At 48.9% G+C, this 21,854-nt stretch overlaps 9 pseudogenes; 6 read left to right on the top strand and 3 right to left on the bottom strand.

Moving 5' to 3' along the window:
* Positions 1-5,622: 5,622 nt before the first annotated feature.
* On the bottom strand, positions 5,623-5,742 carry LOC143957576 (5S ribosomal RNA; annotated as a pseudogene).
* A 95-nt stretch (positions 5,743-5,837) lies between these two features.
* Positions 5,838-5,956, bottom strand: LOC143957417 (5S ribosomal RNA; annotated as a pseudogene).
* A 3,060-nt stretch (positions 5,957-9,016) lies between these two features.
* Positions 9,017-9,135, bottom strand: LOC143957624 (5S ribosomal RNA; annotated as a pseudogene).
* A 1,952-nt stretch (positions 9,136-11,087) lies between these two features.
* Positions 11,088-11,206, top strand: LOC143957413 (5S ribosomal RNA; annotated as a pseudogene).
* Positions 11,207-11,525: 319 nt separating this feature from the next.
* On the top strand, positions 11,526-11,644 carry LOC143957375 (5S ribosomal RNA; annotated as a pseudogene).
* A 101-nt stretch (positions 11,645-11,745) lies between these two features.
* Positions 11,746-11,864, top strand: LOC143957336 (5S ribosomal RNA; annotated as a pseudogene).
* A 2,720-nt stretch (positions 11,865-14,584) lies between these two features.
* On the top strand, positions 14,585-14,703 carry LOC143957465 (5S ribosomal RNA; annotated as a pseudogene).
* A 3,906-nt stretch (positions 14,704-18,609) lies between these two features.
* Positions 18,610-18,728, top strand: LOC143957416 (5S ribosomal RNA; annotated as a pseudogene).
* A 314-nt stretch (positions 18,729-19,042) lies between these two features.
* On the top strand, positions 19,043-19,161 carry LOC143957515 (5S ribosomal RNA; annotated as a pseudogene).
* Positions 19,162-21,854: the final 2,693 nt, after the last annotated feature.

Here is a 21,854-nt window from a genome sequence, read left to right as displayed (position 1 = left end):
CTAGTGTATGCAGAGGACCGACTAATGTGTACAAAAGACAGGCTAATGTATACAGATAGGCTAGATTATACAGAAGAACGTCCTGGGTATGCAGAGCGCTCAGCTTTGAGGTATGGCCAACGTGAGTAATATGAGGGACACTCCTCACCCCCGCCCCCACCTACCAGATCTGAGTTTCATCCCCTTGCCCTCTCTGCCCCGTGGTGGCAGTTTTATGCACTCCCTGGCCCCCACCCATTCATAATCCTTACCGACCTTTCTTTCCGCTGCTCACAGGAACACACTGGATGACTTGTCTAATTAACCAACTTGTACAAGACACCGCTATCCTCCTGTCTGACACCGGTCCCCCTTGGAGGCTTTACCCCTCACTGTTTGGGTGGTCCCTGCCTCTCCCTGGATGCTCCACATATACCACAACGACATTGTCAGAGGGGCACCACTTGACAGGACACGGGGCTTTCATTCCGGTGGCATCTCCCATTGGAGGAAGGGATGATGGCCCCAACCCCTTGGCAGCAGGTTCTTTCATGTACAGACCAGGGCGGCTCATCTTCCCTTCTGGAGTCTTGACCTTAGATGGGGGAGTTGCACTTTGGGGGGTCTGAGTGATACCTAATGCGCTGTACTGGAAGGGCTTGACATTCCCGCATATGTGTCCCCTCCCCCTGGATGCGCCCCTTGTCCCCCCCTCTGGCTCCCACCTACTCTTTGCCGACATTGCCTTCTGCAGCTTTCGGGGACCCTGGATGACTTATTTATTGAGCCTATTGGTACAGGACACTGCTTCCCTCCAGGGTGACTCTGGACCCCCCTGGAGGATTTACCCCTTACTGTTTGGGCGGTCCCAGCCTCCCTCTGGATGCTCTACACAGCCCCCGATGGCGATGCAGGAGAGACACTAATTGGCGGGCCCCAGGACTGCTGCTCGGGTGAAGTCTCCCATTGGATGGAGGGATGGTGGCCCCAGCCCCTTGCCTGCCGGATTTTCCATGCACCGACCAGGGCTGCTCCTCTTTCATCTTGATGTGGTGACCATGGAGGGGAGGAGTTGAAATTTATGGGGTCCGGGTGTTTGCTGGTGGGAGTGCGCTAAAGGACTTGACATTTCTGCATGTTTGTCCCCTCTCCCCTGTTTCCCCCCTCCCTCTCCCCCCTTCCCACCCTTCCCTTCCCTCCTTTCCCTCCCCCTTTCCCCCTTCCACTCCCCCTTTCCCCCTTCCACTCCCCCTTTCCCCCCTTCCCTGCCCCTTTTCCCCCCGGGGCGTGGACGGGGGAGAGGGGGTAAGGAGAGGACAATCTGCCAAAGGGAGAAATGCATTTGTTCGGGGACTGCATGTACTTTAGGGGTATGGGACGGGGGGTGGTGGATCCCATTCTGTGATGCCTTTTCTGTTGTGACGGGCTCCCTCGTGCATGCCTATGTTTAGGGCGAGCCGAGGAGACCCCTCAGTGCTGACAGTTATATGCTCTACCTCCGTTTTGGTTATACTATTGTTTTTTGTTTCTTTGATGTTACTGATTGTCTTTTATTTGCATACCGGTATCAGACGTGACATTTACCACTGCCGGGACTGGGGGGACTAGGATTCGGGGGCTCCCTCTCCGACCTGTCTACCCAATAACCCAAGTAGGACAGCGCTTTAAACCCAGTGTACATCTGGTAAGCGCTATAGCATAATTGTGCTGTTTTAGTATACCCTTCCTGTACTGTTGAGTGCGGACAACCCTTAATTTCCCTCTCCCCCTGGGGTTGAGGTGCCCGGCCTCTTTTTCCCTTTACCTTTCCTTCCATTTGCCCTTCCTTTCTCCCCCTTAGTTCCCACCATGCATTACCTACCCAAAACCTACCTTGGTTCAACTTTCTTTGCTTTTCTCTGACGTCCCCCTCCCCCTCCCCGAGGAGCGATGGGAGACTCAGTCAAGGTCACCTCTCTAAACGTTAAGGGACTGAATTCCCCTGAAAAACGGTGGATCCTCCTGTGAAAACTGAACACATCCTGTACTGATGTGGCCTTTATACAAGAAACACATTTTAAAAATACTAGCCTCCCCTTTCTATGGTCGAGATCCTTCCCTAAGGTCTACCACTCTACTAACCCCTCCTCTCCATTCTGATCTCTAGCAGGCTCCCCTGGGTTCTCCAGGATTCTCTGGTGGACCCTGGGGGCCAATATCTTTTTCTTAGGGGCCACATTGGAGAGCGCCTTTTTACATTTGCCACTGTGTACGCTCCCAATGATCACCAAGACACGTTCCTCAGAACTACCCTGCACAGATTATGTGACTTTCGGGAGGGCCAATTGATATTAGGTGGGGACTTTAATGTTCCCTTTCGCCATCGGTTGACACTTCTGCCTCTTGCTCCTCGCTCCCTACCCCTCACCTAGGTCTCTATTCTGGCACCTTAATGAGAGCCTCCTCCAGATACCGGAAGTTTTAGCAGATGTGACCAGGGAATTGGACCTTTATTTCCAAGAAAACTAAAGCAGGACTGTGCCCCGGGGATAATTTGGGAGGCTCACAAGTCAGTACTCCGCAGGGTACTTATCAGGCACGGGGCGCGCATCAAACGAACACGGAAGGAACAGCTTGCTAATCTGTTTCGTGAACTTGCCTCTGTGTAAGCGAAACATAAACATACCCCCTTACGGACCTTAGAGATTGAATTGGGGACACTCCATACCCATATTGCTGTCCTACTCCATTATAAAGCGAAAGCGGCACTCCAGTTTTGTCGTAAACTGACGTAGGAGTCAGAGGACAAATGCAGAAAAATCTTAGCCAGGTCGGTAAAGGAGTTGAAATCTGGCTCTTACATACCACAGTTGATAGATGAGAATGGCCAGAGGGCCTCTACCCCAACCCAAATAGTCGAAGTCTTTGAAAAATGTTACTCTGATCTCTACAACCTGCCCGATTCAGGGTCTGGACAGGACAACATAGACAGATATGTAACCGGTTCTGGTCTACCAACCCTCTCATCGGAATCACGGGAGTACTTGGAGGACCCGATCACACTGGAAGAAGTCCAGACGGCCGTGGGACCTCCGAAGGTGGGTAAGGCTCCGGGCCCTGACGGATATACCGCACAATACTTTAAGACCTTCCTCCCTATTCTCGGCCCGCGCTTGGTGAATTTATTTAATACTCTGAGCTCAAATGGGGATTTTCCTGAGGATACCCTTAGAGCCCACATCTCGTTGATACCTAAGGAGGGCAAAGACCCGGGCCTATGTGGGAGCTACAGACCCATTTCCCTCCAAAATTCGGTCCTAAAACTATTCTCTAACTCCTCGCCACGTGATTGGCACATCACTTGTAGTCCCTTATACATATTGACCAGTTAGGTTTTATTCCCACCAGGGAAGATAGGGACAACACCACTAAGGTGCTTACCCTAATCCGTAAAGCAAAGTCATCTGGGACCCCTTGTCTTTTCATGAGTACTGATGCCGAGAAGGCTTTTGATCGGGTCAAATGGACATTAATGTTCTCGGTCCTTCGCCATATAGGTCTGAGTGAACGGATGCTGGCATGGATAAGTAAGATATACTCACGTACTTACATTCCACTGGACATCGCGCGTACGTTTATGTTGAACTTCCCCCCACCCCTTGTCACTAAGATCCGCAGTTTGCTTCACGGGTGGCATTCTGGCCTTCATTCCTGGTTCAGCAGATGCAATCTCATTAAAATGAACATACTCCCTAAATTTACTTATCTTTTCCAAGCTCTCCCGATCCAGATTCCAGTTCTGTTTTCTAAGCAAGCTCAATCCTTGCTCACTCAATTTAGCTGGGCCCACAAAAATCCCAGACTTAAGCGGTCACAGCTGACATTGTCTAAACAACAGGGAGGGTTGGTTCTCCCTAACTTGCGACGCTACTACCTGGCCTCCCATCTGGGGCGTGTATTGGACTGGAATCGAAACAAACTTTCTAAGCTCACTCCCGAATTCCGCTAAGAAGCGCCATGTGGTGCTATAAGTATTTACCCACAGAATTTATGTCACATCCCACTATAGGGGCTTAGTTGAAAGTCAGTAACCTGATCGCTACCCAAAACACACTCACGTCTTTGACTTCCCCCCTATTCCCTATACGTGGCCATCCAACCTTTGAACTGGGGACCCACTTAGAAATTCCAACCTAGACAATGCGTCTAAATTCGTCATTGATGGAAAATGGCCTTCTTTCTCAACCCTAACAGATCCGACAGGGCTTTTCCAACTGCCTTTTTGGAGAGCGGCGCAACGACATCATTTTCTCCATTCCATCCCCAATCCTCAAACGTTCGCCCACCCTCAGACGGAGTTTGAGACTCTATGCAGGAGCGAAGGCCCTTTGGCCCACATTCTCTCTCAAACAGATTACCCACACTTAACCTGTCTGTCCAACTGGGAAAAGGACCTTAATTGCTAATTTTCCCCAGCACAGAGACAACGCATTTTCACTTTGGCTCTCAAAATGTCGCTGTGCACGAAGATACAGGAGACGAATTTTAAACTTCTCACCAGGTGGTATTTGACACCATCAAAGCTGCAGAAATGTTTCTCCTCTTCCTCGAACATATGCTGGAGGTGTGGAGAAGAAGAGGGCACGTTGCTGCACATTTTTTGGTCCTGCCTCAGCTTGGTGGACTTCTGGACAGAGATCCGATGCATAACACAAAAATTCACAGACTTCTCCATCCAGGAAGAGGCTGCATTCTTTCTCTTGCACCATTCACAGATTCCCATTAAGAAGTACAAAAAAATCTATTTTACGGCATGTGATAAATGCGGCGAAATCCTGCATCCCTCTCTATTGGAAAAAATGTTCCCCCCCTTTCATTACTCACTGGCTTAGGAAAATAGAGGACATTAAAAAAAATGGAGGACTTGATCCTCACATCACAAGGTATACAAGAATTTTTTAAACAAACCTGAGACATCTGGAATACCTTTATATTCTCGCTGGAAGGATGTCGCCTGCTATCGCCTTAGTGCTCTGAGCTTTCCTTGACTGGCCCCTTGGACAGTGGCTGCCATCGTGTCTCGTCCCCTCTTCTCCTTTTCTGATCTTTCAACCCTTCTCTTTTCTGCCTTCCTCCCCTATCTCTCACCCCCTCCACCCCCTCTCTCTTTTGGAAAGAGTGGAAAATTGGGAATGACGGCCCCACACCCCCCTCTGGATGGATTATGCCGGAGGGACCTGGGGGTTTGTGTGACCCTGGATCTTAGTACAGTACTTTATCCGTGCCTCGAATCATTGTGATTGATGGAAGGCAGACTCACAGTTGCGAATATACCTGTATCAAGTATTGTTCAGCTGCTTTTTGCTCTGTATTTCTCTGTTGCATTATGTACTCGGGGGACCGTCTTCCCCTATTTGGAGAAAAAATTATATTTGAAAAAAAAAAGAAGCCTACGACACCTGGTATTCCCAGGCGGTTTCCCATCCAGGCATTAACCAGGCCTGACCCTGTTTAGCCTCCAAGATCAGACGAGATGGAACAGATTCAGGGTGATGTGGCCGTAGCTGATATCTTCAGGCACTCTCAACTCTCTTGACAAACACCAAGATGGTCACCTTGGAAACAAGCGGAAAAAAATAGGTCAACGGCCACAACATAAAAAGAAGCCTACGGCATCTGGAAATCCCAGGCGGTCTCCCATCCAGGTACTAAACTGGTCCCAACCCTGCTTAGCCTCTGAGATCAGATGAGATTGGGCTCTTTTAGGGTGGTGTGGCCGTAGGAGATTTCTTCAGGCACTCTCAACCTTGACTAACGCCAATATGGTCACCTTGGGAAACAAACAAAAAAATTAAGTCAACGCCAACAACATGAGAAGAAGTCTACAGCACCTAGTATTCCCAGGTGGTCTCCCATCCAGGTATTAACAAGGCCCGACCCTGTTTAGTCTCTGAGATCAGACGAGATCTGGTGCTTTCAGGGTTATGTGGCCATAGGCGAGCTCTTCAAGCACTCTCAACCCTCTTGACAAACACCAAGATGGTCACCTTGGTAAACAAACAAAAAAAAAAAAACAAGTCAACGCCAACAACATAAAAATAAGCCTTCAGCACCTAGTATTCCCAGGTGGTCTCCAATCCAGGTACTAGCAAGGCCCGACCCTGTTTAGCCTCTGAGATCAGAGGAGATCGGGCGCTTTCAGGCTTATGTGCCCATAGGCAATCTCTTTGGGCACTCTCAACCCTCTTGACAAATGCCAAGATAGTCACCTTGGGAAACAAGCGAAAAAAAAACAGGTCAATGTCAACAACATAAAAAGAAGACTACGGCACCTGGTATTCCAAAGCCATCTCCCATCCAGGGACTAACTAGGCCCAACCCTTCTTAGCCTCAGAGATGAGAAGAGATAGGGCTCTTTCAGGGTGATGCTGCTGTAAGCGAACTCTTTGGGCACTCTCAACCCTCTTGACAAATGCCAAGATGGTCACCTTGGGAAACAAGCGAAAAAAAAACAAAACGAATCAAGGCCAACAACATAAAAAGAAGCCTACAATAACTGGTATTCCCAGGTGGTCTCCCATCCAGGTACTAACCAGGCCTGACTCTTCTTAGCCTCCAAGATCAAACGAGATTGGGTGCTTTCAGAGTGCTCGGACTCTTTCCCCATCACTAATGGGACGAGGCAGGGGTGCCCTCTGTCTCCCCTAATTTTTATTCTGACACTGGAACCACTTATGTGTCACGTTTGGAATGACCCGAATATTACTGGCATATCCAAACCCTTGGCACACCACAAAATTGCGGCGTGCGCTGACGATCTAATTTTTTTCGTCTCCAATCCACACATTTCACTTCCCAATATACTCGCGGCTCTCCGGCGATACGGCAGCCTATCAAACTATAAAATCAATTGCACCGTCGGCTGTATTGAATATATCGGTCCCGGATGGTGAGGCCAGGAGGCTTCGCTCCGCTTTTCCATTCTACTGAGCTGAAAAATCTATACGTTACCTGGGCGTTGACATCGCAGCGGATTTGGCGCAATTGTACCCGCTTAATTTTCTCCCTCTCCTGAATAGACTGAAATCTGATTTGGGAAACTGGCATGCTTTAACACTGACCCGGTTTGGGCGCTGTAATGCATTCAAAATGACGGCCCTCCCGCGGATCTTATACTTGTTCCAGACATTACCGATCCGGTTACCACCACTTTTTTTCAGACAACTGCTGGTGCTGCTCCGGGACTTTATTTGGGTGTGCAAACCGCCCAGAGCCCGTTTGCAATTGCTTGCCAGACCAAAGGACAAGGGTGGTCTGGGTCTCCCAGATCTGAGACAATACTACAGAGCGACTCTGCTAGCGAGAGTCGTTGATTGGCATTGTAATGGCCCACACAAGCAGTGGGTGGAGATGGAGATTGAGGATGGATCCATTCCCCTATTGACCTCCCCGTGGCTCCTGTCCTCCCTACCAAAAGACCTCAGAGGTCACCCCGTAGTGGGAGCTACGTTGGCTGTTGTGCGGAGGTTGTTCCGCTGCACACACATTGCTCCCCTGCCATCACCAATGACTCCGGTTATAGGTAATCCAGACTTCCCACCGGGATTTACCAACAAGAAACTGCGACAGTTGACAGTGGTGGGGAAACAGCGTCTGGGAGAGGTGTGGCCCTCGGGAGGGCTCCCGACCACGCAAACTGTCACCGAGCTTTCTGACTCTCCGCTTGACTTGTTTAGTGCTTATCAACTTCGTCACTTTCTTCTGGCCATACAAAGGGCCCCCTACACTCCTAGAGACCTGACGCCCTATGAATCCATCTGTCACAAAAAGGAACCTGTGCGACACACCCTCTCCCTCCTGTACAACCTATTAAGTAGTCAGGAGGAAGAGTCGACCCCACCATTTATCCACAAATGGGAGAGGGACTTTGGCATCACATTTACCCCACAACAGATAGGGAAGATCCTGACATTAGTACATAAAGCTTCCATCGCAAACCAATATCAAGAATCAGGATACAAGATAGTCTCACGCTGGTATAGAGTCCCATACCTTCTGAATAAAATGAATAGATCGATTCCGGATGTTTGTTGGAGGTGCAATTCAGATACGGGGACCATGGGACACATTTTCTGGGCATGCCCGGCCTTGAGGAACTTTTGGGTGGAGGTGACCGGGACGATAAAAACTCTCAGAAATGGCATTGAGAAATCCCAGGCGGTCTCCCATCCCGGTACTAACCAGGTCCCAACCCTGCTTAGCCTCTGAGATCAAATGAGATTTGGCTCTTTCAGGGTGATGCAGCCATAGTAGATTTTTTCAGGCACGCTCAACCCTCTTGACAAACGCCAAGATGGTCACCTTGGGAAACAAACAAAAAAAACAAGTCAATGCCAACAACATAAAAAGAAGCCTACCGCACCTAGTATTTCCATGCGGTCTTCCATCCAGGTATTAACAAGGCGCGTCCCTTTCTAGCCTCTGAGATCAGCGGAGATTGGGCGCTTTCAGGGTGATGTGTCCATAGGCAATCTCTTTGGGCACTCTCATCCCTCTTGAAAAATGCCAAAACCCTGGGAAACAAGCGAAAAAAAACAGGTCAACGCCAACAACATAAAAAGAAGAATACGGCACCTGGTATTCCAAGGCCGTCTCCCATTCAAGTACTAACTAGGCCCAACCCTTCTTAGCCTCTGAGATCAGAAGAGATAGGGTGCTTTCAGGGTGATGTGGCTGTAAGCGATCTCTTTAGGCACTCTCAACCCTCTTGACAAATGGCAAGATGATCACTTTGGGAAACAAGCGAAAAAAACAGGTCAACACCAACAACATAAAAAGAAGCCTGCGGCATCTGGAAAACCCAGGCGGTCTCCCATCCAGGTACAAACCAGGCCCAATGCTGCTTAGCCTCTGAGACCAAGCGAGATTGGGCGCTTTCAGGTTGCTGTGCTCGTAGGCAATTTCTTTGTGCACTCTCAACCCTCTTGACACATGCCAAGATGGTCACCTTGGGAAACAAGGGAAAATAAAACAGGTCAACGCCGACAACATAATGAGAAGCCTACGGCACCTGGTATTCCCAAGCTGTCTCCCATCCAGGAACTAACCAGGCCCATCGCTGCTTAGCCTTCGAGATCAGATAAGATTGGGCTCTTTCAGGGTGATTTGGCCATAGGCACTCTCTTTGGGCACTCTGAAGCCTCTTGACAAAGGCCAAGATGGTCACCTTGGGAAACAAGCTAAAAAAAACAGGTCAAAGCCAACAACATAAAAAGAAGCCTACGGCATCCAGTATTCCCAAGCGATCTCCCAATCAAGACACTAACCAGACCAGATCCTTCTATGGCACCTGGTCTTCCCAGGCAGTCTCCCATCCAGGTACTAACCAGGCCTGACGCTGCTTAGCCTCTGAAATCAGACGAGATTGGGTGCTTTCAGGTTGATGTGGCTGTAAGCGTTCTCTTCAAGACACGCCCAACCCTCTTGACAAACGCCAAGATGGTCGCCTTGAGAAACAAGCAAAAAAAACAGGTCAAAGCCAACAACATAAAAAGAAGCCTATGGGCTTACAGTGGACCCTAAAATATGGGACCCACTAGCTCTGTCATGGTTCGGACGCTGTAATGTGTTGAAGATGAACGCGTTGCCACGACTTCTGTATCTACTACAAGCCTTACCTATCAAAATACCCCAGACTTTCTTTCATGCGGTTCGCTCAATCTTTATCAAGTTCCTCTGGCGCGGAAAACATATGCGTATTGGTAGGGCAATGCTATTGCGACCGAAATTGCGGGGAGGTATTGGCTTCCCGGACCCTGCTCTATATTACACAGCGACGCACATGACACCGGTGTTGACTGGTGCCGGTGTTCTGCCATATACTGTCCGGCCATGATATAGTGTCTGCGCCGTACTGCGCATGCGCAGTACGGAGCAGACGAAGCTTCGGAAAATTTCCGAAGCTGAACGGCGCCTGAGCAGACGAAGCTTCGGAGATTTTCATGCGCGGTGAGTGGAGGTGGTAGCCCCACCATCCAAGTGGACATAGGGTTGTGAATATTAGAGGGCCCCTCGCAGGCGAGCTTCGCTCGCCACGCTTCGGGCTTGGCCTCGCTGCGCTCGGCTCTTTTATATTCTTACTCTATGTCCACTTGGATAGTGGGGATAGAACCTGGACTGTTCATGCTCGGCAATTTTCGGAATCTGTGTTGCTGTGTACTGCGCATGCGCAGTACACAGCGGACACTATCCGATGGGGGACCATATGTGATAAGACACCGGCATGGGGAACTGAAGCTATGGGTCAAGCTAGAGCAGGAGATGGCGCGGGTTCCACTGGCTGGTCTGCCTTGGGCGGGGAGGCCATTGGAGCCCTGTGTGACTACTCACCCGTTAATTGGCCCCTCGCTCGCCGAGATGGATAGTTTTTTTCACCTTTCCCACCTGACTAACTTCCCTTCTCCTATGACCCCAATTATTGGACATCCTAGATTCCCTCCGGGCCTGTCTGACCAGGCCTTTACCAGGCAAGCCCCGAAAGGGCTTCTGAGAGAAGCCCTATTTCTTGGACCCACAGGCTTGATTCCCATGGGGACCATACTGCTAGAGCAAGTACCTGTTGCATTGGATATATATATATATATATATTGGACCTATATGTTCCAGGGTGGCCTGCATAAAGTGCCAGGCCACCCTGTCAAAGGCCTTCTCCACGTCCGTTGACAACATAAGCAAGGGCCTTCCCTGTACATGCGCCGCATGGATTAAATTGAGGACTCGGGCCGTATTGTCTCTAGCTTCCGACTTATTTTTATTTTTTTTGCTTGTTTCCCAAGGTGACCATCTTGGCGTTTGTCAAGAGGGTTGAAAGTGCCTGAAGAAATTGCCTGAAGAAATTGCCTGAAGAAATTGCCTACAGGCACATCACCCGGAAAGCACCCGATCACGTTTGATGTTGGAAGCTAAGAAGAGTCAGGCCTTGTTAGTACCTGGAGGGGAGACCGCCTGGGAATACCCGGTGTCGTAGACTTCTTTTTATGTTGTTGGCGTTGACCTGTTTTTTTTCCGCTTGTTTCCCAAAGTGACCATCGTGGTGTTTGTCAAGAGGGTTGAGAGTGCCTGAAGAGATTGCCTATGGCCACATCACTCTGAAAGCACCCAATCTCGTCTGATCTTGGAGGCTAAGAAGAGTCGGGCCTGGTTAGTACCTGGATGGGAGACCACCTGGGAATACCAGTTATTGTAGGCTTCTTTTTATGTTGTTGGCGTTGATTCGGTTTTTTTTTCGCTTGTTTCCCAAGGTGACCATCTTGGCATTTGTCAAGAGGGATGAGAGTGCCCAAAGAGATCGCTTACAGCAGCATCACCCTGAAAGAGCCCTATCTCTTCTCTTCTCTGAGGCTAAGAAGGGTTGGGCCTAGTTAGTACCTGGATGGGAGATGGCGTTGGAATACCAGGTGCCGTATTCTTCTTTTTATGTTGTTGACATTGACCTGTTTTTTTTCGCTTGTATCTCAAGGTGACTATCTTGGCATTTGTCAAGAGGGTTGAGAATGCCCAAAGAGATTGCCTATGGGCACATAACCCTGAAAGCGCCCGATCTCCTCTGATCTCAGAAGCTAAACAGGGTTGGGCCTTGCTAGTACCTGGATTGGAGACCACCTGGGAATACTAGGTGCTGTAGGCTTCTTTTTATGTTGTTGGCCTTGACCTGTTTTTTTTTTCACTTGTTTCCCAAGGTGACCATCTTGGCGTTTGTCAAGAGGGTTGAGAGTGCCCGAAGAGATCACCTACAGCCCCATCACCCTGAAAGCGCCCAATCTCGTCTGATCTCGGATGCTAAACAGTGTCGGGCCTGGTTAGTACCTGGATGGGAGACCGCCTGGGAACACCAGGTGCCATAGGCTTTTTTTTTTTTTTTTTTTTTTTTTATTTAGTAGTATGCGACATACAATGCAAAGGCAACTTCACAGAATGTGTGATACAAATAGTTACAAACAAACGATCATATTGCATGGATATCAGAGCCAATGGTAAGAAGTTCGAGGAGAATAGCACGTGTACAGCTTTGCGGTCATATCAAGATGAGATTAAAGCTCCATCTCGTTGGGATCCTCTACCACTTAAAATATTATTGATACTAGCCCTGCTACCCTCGAAGAGTTTAGATATCCATAGATAGAGGAAGAGTATTGTGTAGTAGTCAAATGAGGTCGGAACATTCCATTTTCTTTTCCCTTTTTTGAGTTAAGAAGGGAAATAGTAGAACTGAAAGGAGGGAGAAGGGGAAAGAGAAGATTGGGGAAGGAAATGGCAGAAAAGGAAAAGAAGGGGTAAGGGGGTGTCGTGGGTAGAGTGGATAGGATGGGGTCCCCTCCCAGGGAGCAAGAGACGCCCTCGGCTCACCAGCTCATCAGCTGTCCAACGTTTGGAACAGCGATCTCCAACGATCACCATGAGCTTACTATGTCTCGCAGAGGTATTCTTCCGAAAAGCGAAACTGGGTCCAGTAGAACCATCTGTTCCCATGCTCCTACGTTTTATCCCTCATTGTGGCAGTCAGGTCTTCCATTCGTTCAATATCATTTACCCTTGCGAACCACTGGGTCACCATTGGAGCAGATTGCTCTTTCCACTGACTTGGGATGCAGGCCCTAGCTGCCTTGAGGAGATGTTTAAGTAAGGACTTATGATAACGCTTTCTCGACATAGGAGTTAGATTGAGAAGAACTGCTGTGGGATCATTGGCTAAGGAAATGTCTGTGAACTTGTGGATGAGTCTCAGGACAGGCTGCCAGAATGTTTGTAATTTAGGGCATTCCCAGAAAATGTGGAGAATGGTGCCAGTCTGTTGCCCGCAGCGACAGCAGCGGTCAGATTGACCGGGGAATATTTTGGCCAACACCACCGGTGTACGATACCAGCGTGTGATCAGCTTATATGAGATCTCCTGATATTTACTGCAGAGTGACGACTTATGGGCGAAAAAGAGTATTCTGTCCTTCTGTGGTTTGGAGAATGTAGTTTGTAAGTCCCTTTTCCATTTAGCTAGGAAGGGTGGATCCGTGGAGGATTGTGCGTCTGTCAGGATTTGATAGGACCTAGAGAGGGAACCACGAATTGGGCCATCATCCAGGCAAAGTTCCTCGAAGGGGTGGAATTGTCTAGAGAAGAACGAATGGTTAGGTAGTGATCCGAGGAAATGGATTAGCTGTCTAGCTCTCCAGCTATCCAATGCAACAGGTACTTGCTCTAGCAGTATGGTTCCCATGGGAATCAAGCCCGTGGGTCCAAGAAATAGGGCTGCTCTCAGAAGCCCTTTCGGGGCTTGCCTGGTAAAGGCCTGGTCAGACAGGCCCGGAGGGAATCTAGGATGTCCAATAATTGGGGTCATAGGAGAAGGGAAGTTAGTCAGGTGGGAAAGGTGAAAAAAACTATCCATCTCGGCGAGCGAGGGGCCAATTAACGGGTGAGTAGTCACACAGGGCTCCAATGGCCTCCCCGCCCAAGGCAGACCAGCCAGTGGAACCCGCGCCATCTCCTGCTCTAGCTTGACCCATAGCTTCAGTTCCCCATGCCGGTGTCTTATCACATATGGTCCCCCATCGGATAGTGTCCGCTGTGTACTGCGCATGCGCAGTACACAGCAACACAGATTCCGAAAATTGCCGAGCATGAACGGCGCCTGCGCACTGAGTCCAGGTTCTATTCCCACTATCCAAGTGGACATAGAGTAAGAATATAAAAGAGCCGAGCGCAGCGAGGCCAAGCCCGAAGCGTGGCGAGCAAAGCTCGCCTGCGAGGGGCCCTCTAATATTCACAACCCTATGTCCGCTTGGATGGTGGGGCTACCACCTCCACTCACCGTGCAGGAGCCGTTCAGCTTCGGAGTACACAGCGGACACTATATCATGGCCGGACAGTATATGGCAGAACACCGGCACCAGTCAACCACCGGTGTCATGTGCGTCGCTGTGTAATATAGAGCAGGGTCCGGGAAGCCAATACCTCCCCGCAATTTCGGTCGCAATAGCATTGCCCTACCAATACGCATATGTTTTCCGCGCCAGAGGAACTTGATAAAGATTGAGCGAACCGCATGAAAGAAAGTCTGGGGTATTTTGATAGGTAAGGCTTGTAGTAGATACAGAAGTCGTGGCAACGCGTTTATCTTCAACACATTACAGCGTCCGAACCATGACAGAGCTAGTGGGTCCAATCTTTTAAGGTCCGCTTTAAGCCCATAGGCTTCCTTTTATGTTGTTGGCTTTGTCTGTTTTTTTTGCTTGTTTCTCAAGGCGACCATCTTGGCGTTTTCCAAGAGGGTTAGGCGTGTCTTGAAGAGAACGCTTACGGCCACATCAACCTGAAAGCACCCGATCTCGTCTGATTTCAGAGGCTAAGCAGCGTCAGGCCTGGTTAGTAGCTGGATGGGAGACTGCCTGGGAAGACCAGGTGCCATAGAAGGATCTGGTCTGGTTAGTGTCTTGATTGGGAGATCGCCTGGGAATACTGGATGCCGTAGGCTTCTTTTTATGTTGTTGGCTTTGACCTGTTTTTTTTAGCTTGTTTCCCAAGGTGACCATCTTGGCCTTTGTCAAGAGGCTTCAGAGTGCCCAAAGAGAGTGCCTACGGCCAAATCACCCTGAAAGAGCCTAATCTCATCTGATCTCGGAGGCTAAGCAGCGATGGGCCTGGTTAGTACCTGGATGGGAGAAAGCTTGGGAATACCAGGTGCCGTAGGCTTCTCATTATGTTGTCGCGTTGACCTGTTTTTTTTCCCCTTGTTTCCCAAGGTGACCATCTTGGCATGTGTCAAGAGGGTTGAGAGTGCACAAAGAAATTGCCTACGGGCACAACACCCTGAAAGCGCCCAATCTCGTTTGGTCTCAGAGGCTAAGCAGGGTTGGGCCTGGTTTGTACCTGGATGGGAGACCGCCTGGGTTTTCCAGATGCCGCAGGCTTCTTTTTATGTTGTTGGTGTTGACCTGTTTTTTTCGCTTGTTTCCCAAAGGGATCATCTTGGCATTTGTCAAGAGGGTTGAGAGTGCCTAAAGAGATCGCTTACAGCCACATCACCCTGAAAGCACCCTATCTCTTCTGATCTCAGAGGCTAAGAAGGGTTGGGCCTAGTTAGTACTTGAATGGGAGACGGCCTTGGAATACCAGGTGCCGTATTCTTCTTTTTATGTTGTTGGCGTTGACCTGTTTTTTTTTCGCTTGTTTCCCAGGGTGACTATCTTGGCATTTTTCAAGAGGGATGAGAGTGCCCAAAGAGATTGCCTATGGGCACATCACCCTGAAAGCGCCCAATCTCCGCTGATCTCAGAGGCTAGAAAGGGTCGCGCCTTGTTAATACCTGGATGGGAGACCGCCTGGAAATACTAGGTGCGGTAGGCTTCTTTTTATGTTGTTGGTGTTGACTTGTTTTTTTTGTTTGTTTCCTAAGGTGACCATCTTGGCATTTGTCAAGAGGGTTGAGCGTGCCTGAAAAAATCTACTATGGCTGCATCACCCTGAAAGAGCCAAATCTCATTTGATCTCAGAGGCTAAGCAGGGTTGGGACCTGGTTAGTACCGGGATGGGAGACCGCCTGGGATTTCTCGATGCCATAGGCTTTTTTTTTAAGTTGTTGGCATTGACTTATTTTTTTTTTTTTGTTTTATTCTTTTATTAAGTATAAGTAGAACCATACAGCATGACCCAGGGTCACAATTACATGGTAACAAAAAATAGGCAGCCAAATAACTCTGGGTTCTCAGAGGGGAGTCCTAGAGTTTCATGCAGAAAAGAGAGAAACCCCACCTCCGACATGTAGTACAGTATAACTAATGCAGCTCCGTTCGGACAAATGTAATCATGGAGAACACCTGGGACCACAGCGAGCCAGCTTATCATGACCTATGTGAACCAGAGTAAAATATGAGCCGGTCGTGTCCAGAACCCTGGGGTTCTTCTGGGTCCCAAAGGCTAGTAAGGAGACAAGGCATAGTGAAAAGGGAGGACGGGGGAAGAAGAGAGTGCAAAGACGGAGAGAGAAGAGGGGGGGGGGATGGCGGCGGGGAAAAAAAGAAAAATAAAGACAAAAAGGGAGGGGGGAATGCCACCCAGGGCAGACTTGGCCTACGTAGGTAATCGTTAGATGTTCAGTCATTTTCTGGGACAGTGGCCCTGCTCACCTCCCAAATGTAGTCTCAAGTACCAGTAAAATACCTCCAGGGCCTCCATGTAACACTAAATGCCTCTTCAGTGTTGTGAAGGGTGGCGGTCAATTCTTCCATCCGGAGAATATGATTGACTTTGGAATACCAAAGCACCTTGGATGGGGGCTGAGGCTGCCTCCACAGTGTGGGAATGCAGGCCCGGGCGGCGTTCAGGAGTTGCATCGGGAGGGTTTTTTTGTATTTTCGAACAGGCTGTTCGGTCAAGTGTAGAAGGCACGCTGCTGGGTTGTCTGCGATATCTACATTTCTGAGAGTTTTTATCGTCCCGGTCACCTCCACCCAAAAGTTCCTCAAGGCCGGGCATGCCCAGAAAATGTGTCCCATGGTCCCCGTATCTGAATTGCACCTCCAACAAACATCCGGAATCGATCTATTCATTTTATTCAGAAGGTATGGGACTCTATACCAGCGTGAGACTATCTTGTATCCTGATTCTTGATATTGGTTTGCGATGGAAGCTTTATGTACTAATGTCAGGATCTTCCCTATCTGTTGTGGGGTAAATGTGATGCCAAATGCAATCTCCCATTTGTGGATAAATGGTGGGGCCGACTCCTCCTCCTGACACCTTAATAGGTTGTACAGGAGGGAGAGGGTGTGTTGCACAGGTTCCCTTTGTGACAGATGGATTCATAGGGCGTCAGGTCTCTAGGAGTGTAGGGGGCCCTTTGTATGACCAGAAGAAAGTGATGAAGTTGATAAGCATTAAACAAGTCAAGCGGAGGGTCAGAAAGCTCGGCGACAGTTTGCGTGGTCTGGAGCCCTCCCGAGGACCACACCTCTCCCAGACGCTGTTTCCCCACCACTGTCAACTGTTGCAGTTTCTTGTTGGTAAATCCCGGTGGGAAGTCTGGATTACCTATAACCGGAGTCATTGGTGACGGCAGGGGAGCAATGTGTGTGCAGCGGAACAACCTCCGCACAACAGCCAACGTAGCTCCCACTACGGGGTGACCTCTGAGGTCTTTTGGTAGGGAGGACAGGAGCCACGGGGAGGTCAATAGGGGAATGGATCCATCCTCAATCTCCATCTCCACCCACTGCTTGTGTGGGCCATTACAATGCCAATCAACGACTCTCGCTAGCAGAGTCGCTCTGTTGTATTGTCTCAGATCTGGGAGACCCAGACCCCCCTTGTCCTTTGGTCTGGCAAGCAAATGCAAACGGGCTCTGGGCGGTTTGCGCGCCCAAATAAAGTCCCGGAGCAGCACCTGCAGATGTCTGAAAAAGATTGGGGGTAACCGGATCGGTAATGTCTGGAATAAGTATAAGATCTGCGGGAGGGTCGTCATTTTGAATGCATTACAGCGCCCGAACCAGGTCAGTGTTAAATCATGCCAGTTTCCCAAATCAGATTTCAGTCTATTAAGGAGAGGGAGAAAATTAAGCGGGTACAATTGCACCAAATCCGTTGCGATGTCAACGCCCAGGTAACGTATAGATTTTTCAGCTCAGTAGAATGGAAAAGCGGAGCATAGCCTCTTGGCCTCACCATCCGGGACCGATATATTCAATACAGCCGATGGTGCAATTGATTTTATAGTTTGATAGGCTGCCGTATCGCCGGAGAGCCGCGAGTGTATTGGGAAGCGAAATGTGTGGATTGGAGACGAAAAAATTAGATCGTCAGTGTACGCCGCAATTTTGTGGTGTGCCGAGGGTTTGGATATGCCAGTAATATTCGGGTCATTCCGAACGTGACACATAAGTGGTTCCAGTGTCAGAATAAAAATTAGGGGAGACAGAGGGCACCCCTGCCTCGTCCCATTAGTGATGGGGAAAGAGTCCGAGCACTCTGAAAGCACCCAATCTCGTCTGATCTTGGAGGCTAAGAAGAGTCAGGCCTGGTTAGTACCTGGATGGGAGACCACCTGGGAATACCAGTTATTGTAGGCTTCTTTTTATGTTGTTGGCCTTGATTCATTTTGTTTTTTTTTTCGCTTGTTTCCCAAGGTGACCATCTTGGCATTTGTCAAGAGGGTTGAAAGTGCCCAAAGAGTTCGCTTACAGCAGCATCACCCTGAAAGAGCCCTATCTCTTCTCATCTCTGAGGCTAAGAAGGGTTGGGCCTAGTTAGTCCCTGGATGGGAGATGGCTTTGGAATACCAGGTGCCGTAGTCTTCTTTTTATGTTGTTGACATTGACCTGTTTTTTTTTCGCTTGTTTCCCAAGGTGACTATCTTGGCATTTGTCAAGAGGGTTGAGAGTGCCCAAAGAGATTGCCTATGGGCACATAAACCTGAAAGCGCCCGATCTCCTCTGATCTCAGAGGCTAAACAGGGTCGGGCCTTGCTAGAACCTGGATTGGAGACCACCTGGGAATACTAGGTGCTGGAGGCTTATTTTTATGTTGTTTTTTTTTTTTTTTTGTTTACCAAGGTGACCATCTTGGTGTTTGTCAAGAGGGTTGAGAGTGCTTGAAGAGCTCGCCTATGGCCACATAACCCTGAAAGCACCAGATCTCGTCTGATCTCAGAGACTAAACAGGGTCGGGCCTTGTTAATACCTGGATGGGAGACCACCTGGGAATACTAGGTGCTGTAGACTTCTTCTCATGTTGTTGGCGTTGACTTGATTTTTTTGTTTGTTTCCCAAGGTGACCATATTGGCGTTAGTCAAGGTTGAGAGTGCCTGAAGAAATCTCCTACGGCCACACCACCCTGAAAGAGCCCAATCTCATCTGATCTCAGAGGCTCAACAGGTTTGGGACCAGTTTAGTACCTGGATGGGAGACCGCCTGGGATTTCCAGATACCATAGGCTTCTTTTTATGTTGTGGCCATTGACCTATTTTTTTTCCGCTTGTTTCCAAGGTGACCATCTTGGTGTTTGTCAAGCGAGTTGAGAGTGCCTGAAGATATTGGCTACGGCCACATCACCCTGAATCTGTTCCATCTCATCTGATCTTGGAGGCTAAGCAGGGTCGGGCCTGGTTAATGCCTGGATGGGAGACCGCCTGGGAATACCAGGTGTCGTAGGCTTCTTTTTTTTTCAAATATAATTTTTTCTCCAAATAGGAGAAGATGGTCCCCCGAGTACATAATGCAACAGAGAAATACAGAGCAAAAAGCAGCTGAACAATACTTGATACAGGTATATTCGCAACTGTGAGTCTGCCTTCCATCAATCACAATGATTCGAGGCACGGATAAAGTACTGTACCAAGATCCAGGGTCACACAAACCCCAGGTCCCTCCGGCATAATCCATCCAGAGGGGGGTGTGGGGCCGTCATTCCCAATTTTCCACTCTTTCCAAAAGAGAGAGGGGGTGGAGGGGGTGAGAGATAGGGGAGGAAGGCCGAAAAGAGAAGGGTTGAAAGATCAGAAAAGGAGAAGAGGGGACGAGACACGATGGCAGCCACTGTCCAAGGGGCCAGTCAAGGAAAGCTCAGAGCACTAAGGCGATAGCAGGCGACATCCTTCCAGCGAGAATATAAAGGTAATCCAGATGTCTCAGGTTTGTTTAAAAAATTCTTGTTTACCTTGTGATGTGAGGATCAAGTCCTCCATTTTTTTAATGTCCTCTATTTTCCTAAGCCAGTGAGTAATGAAAGGGGGGAACATTTTTTCCAATAGAGAGGGATGCAGGATTTCGCCGCATTTATCACATGCCGTAAAATAGATTTTTTTGTACTTCTTAATGGGAATCTGTGAATGGTGCAAGAGAAAGAATGCAGCCTCTTCCTGGATGGAGAAGTCTGTGAATTTTTGTGTTATGCATCGGATCTCTGTCCAGAAGTCCACCAAGCTGAGGCAGGACCAAAAAATGTGCAGCAACGTGCCCTCTTATTCTCCACACCTCCAGCATATGTTCGAGGAAGAGGAGAAACATTTCTGCAGCTTTGATGGTGTCAAATACCACCTGGTGAGAAGTTTAAAATTCGTCTCCTGTATCTTCGTGCACAGCGACATTTTGAGAGCCAAAGTGATAATGCGTTGTCTCTGTGCTGGGGAAAATTAGCAATTAAGGTCCTTTTCCCAGTTGGACAGACAGGTTAAGTGTGGGTAATCTGTTTGAGAGAGAATGTGGACCAAAGGGCCTTTGCTCCTGCATAGAGTCTCAAACTCCGTCTGAGGGCGGGCGAACGTTTGAGGATTGGGGATGGAATGGAGAAAATTATGTCGTTGCGCCGCTCTCCAAAAAGGCAGTTGGAAAAGCCCTGTCGGATCTGTTAGGGTTGAGAAAGAAGGCCATTTTCCATCAATGACGAATTTAGACGCATTGTCTAGGTTGGAATTTCTAAGTGGGTCCCCAGTTCAAAGGTTGGATGGCCACGTATAGGGAATAGGGGGGAAGTCAAAGACGTGAGTGTGTTTTGGGTAGCGATCAGGTGACTGACTTTCAACTAAGCCCCTATAGTGGGATATGACATAAATTCTGTGGGTAAATACTTATAGCACCACATGGCGCTTCTTAGCGGAATTCGGGAGTGAGCTTAGAATGTTTGTTTCGATTCCAGTCCAATACACGCCCCAGATGGGAGGCCAGGTAGTAGCGTCGCAAGTTAGGGAGAACCAACCCTCCCTGTTGTTTAGACAATGTCAGCTGTGACCGCTTAAGTCTGGGATTTTTGTGGGCCCAGTTAAATTGAGTGAGCAAGGATTGAGCTTGCTTAAAAAACAGGACTGGAATCTGGATCGGGAGAGCTTGGAAAAGATAAGTAAATTTAGGGAGTATGTTCATTTTAATGAGATTGCATCTGCTGAACCAGGAATGGAGGCCAGAATGCCACCCGTGAAGCAAACTGCGGATCTTAGTGACAAGGGGTGGGGGGAAGTTCAACATAAACGTACGCGCGATGTCCGGTGGAATGTAAGTACGTGAGTATATCTTACTTATCCATGCCAGCATCCGTTCACTCAGACCTATATGGCGAAGGACCGAGAACATTAATGTCCATTTGACCCGATCAAAAGCCTTCTCGGCATCAGTACTCATGAAAAGACAAGGGGTCCCAGATGACTTTGCTTTACGGATCAGGGTAAGCACCTTAGTGGTGTTGTCCCTATCTTCCCTGGTGGGAATAAAACCTAACTGGTCAATATGTATAAGGGACTACAAGTGATGTGCCAGTCACGTGGCGAGGAGTTAGAGAATAGTTTTAGGACCGAATTTTGGAGGGAAATGGGTCTGTAGCTCCCACATAGGCCCGGGTCTTTGCCCTCCTTAGGTATCAACGAGATGTGGGCTCTAAGGGTATCCTCAGGAAAATCCCCATTTGAGCTCAGAGTATTAAATAAATTCACCAAGCGCGGACCGAGAATAGGGAGGAAGGTCTTAAAGTATTGTGAGGTATATCCGTCAGGGCCCGGAGCCTTACCCACCTTCGGAGGTCCCACGGCCGTCTGGACTTCTTCCAGTGTGATCGGGTCCTCCAAGTACTCCCGTGATTCCGATGAGAGGGTTGGTAGACCAGAACCGGTTACATATCTGTCTATGTTGTCCAATATGGGTATGGAGTGTCCCCAATTCAATCTCTAAGGTCCGTAAGGGGGTATGTTTATGTTTCGCTTCCACAGAGGCAAGTTCACGAAACAGATTAGCAAGCTGTTCCTTCCGTGTTCGTTTAATGCGCGCCCCGTGCCTGATAAGTACCCTGCGGAGTACTGACTTGTGAGCCTCCCAAATGATCCCCGGGTCACAGTCCTGCTTTAGTTTTCTTGGAAATAAAG

The sequence above is a fragment of the Lithobates pipiens genome, unplaced genomic scaffold (assembly GCF_037356315.1).
Source record: "Lithobates pipiens isolate NorthernLeopardFrog02 unplaced genomic scaffold, aLitPip1_a1.2 Scaffold_52, whole genome shotgun sequence".
Lineage (NCBI taxonomy): Eukaryota > Metazoa > Chordata > Amphibia > Anura > Ranidae > Lithobates > Lithobates pipiens.
The sequence above is the reverse complement of the archived record's forward strand: the minus strand, read 5'-3'. Positions and strand labels throughout refer to the sequence as shown.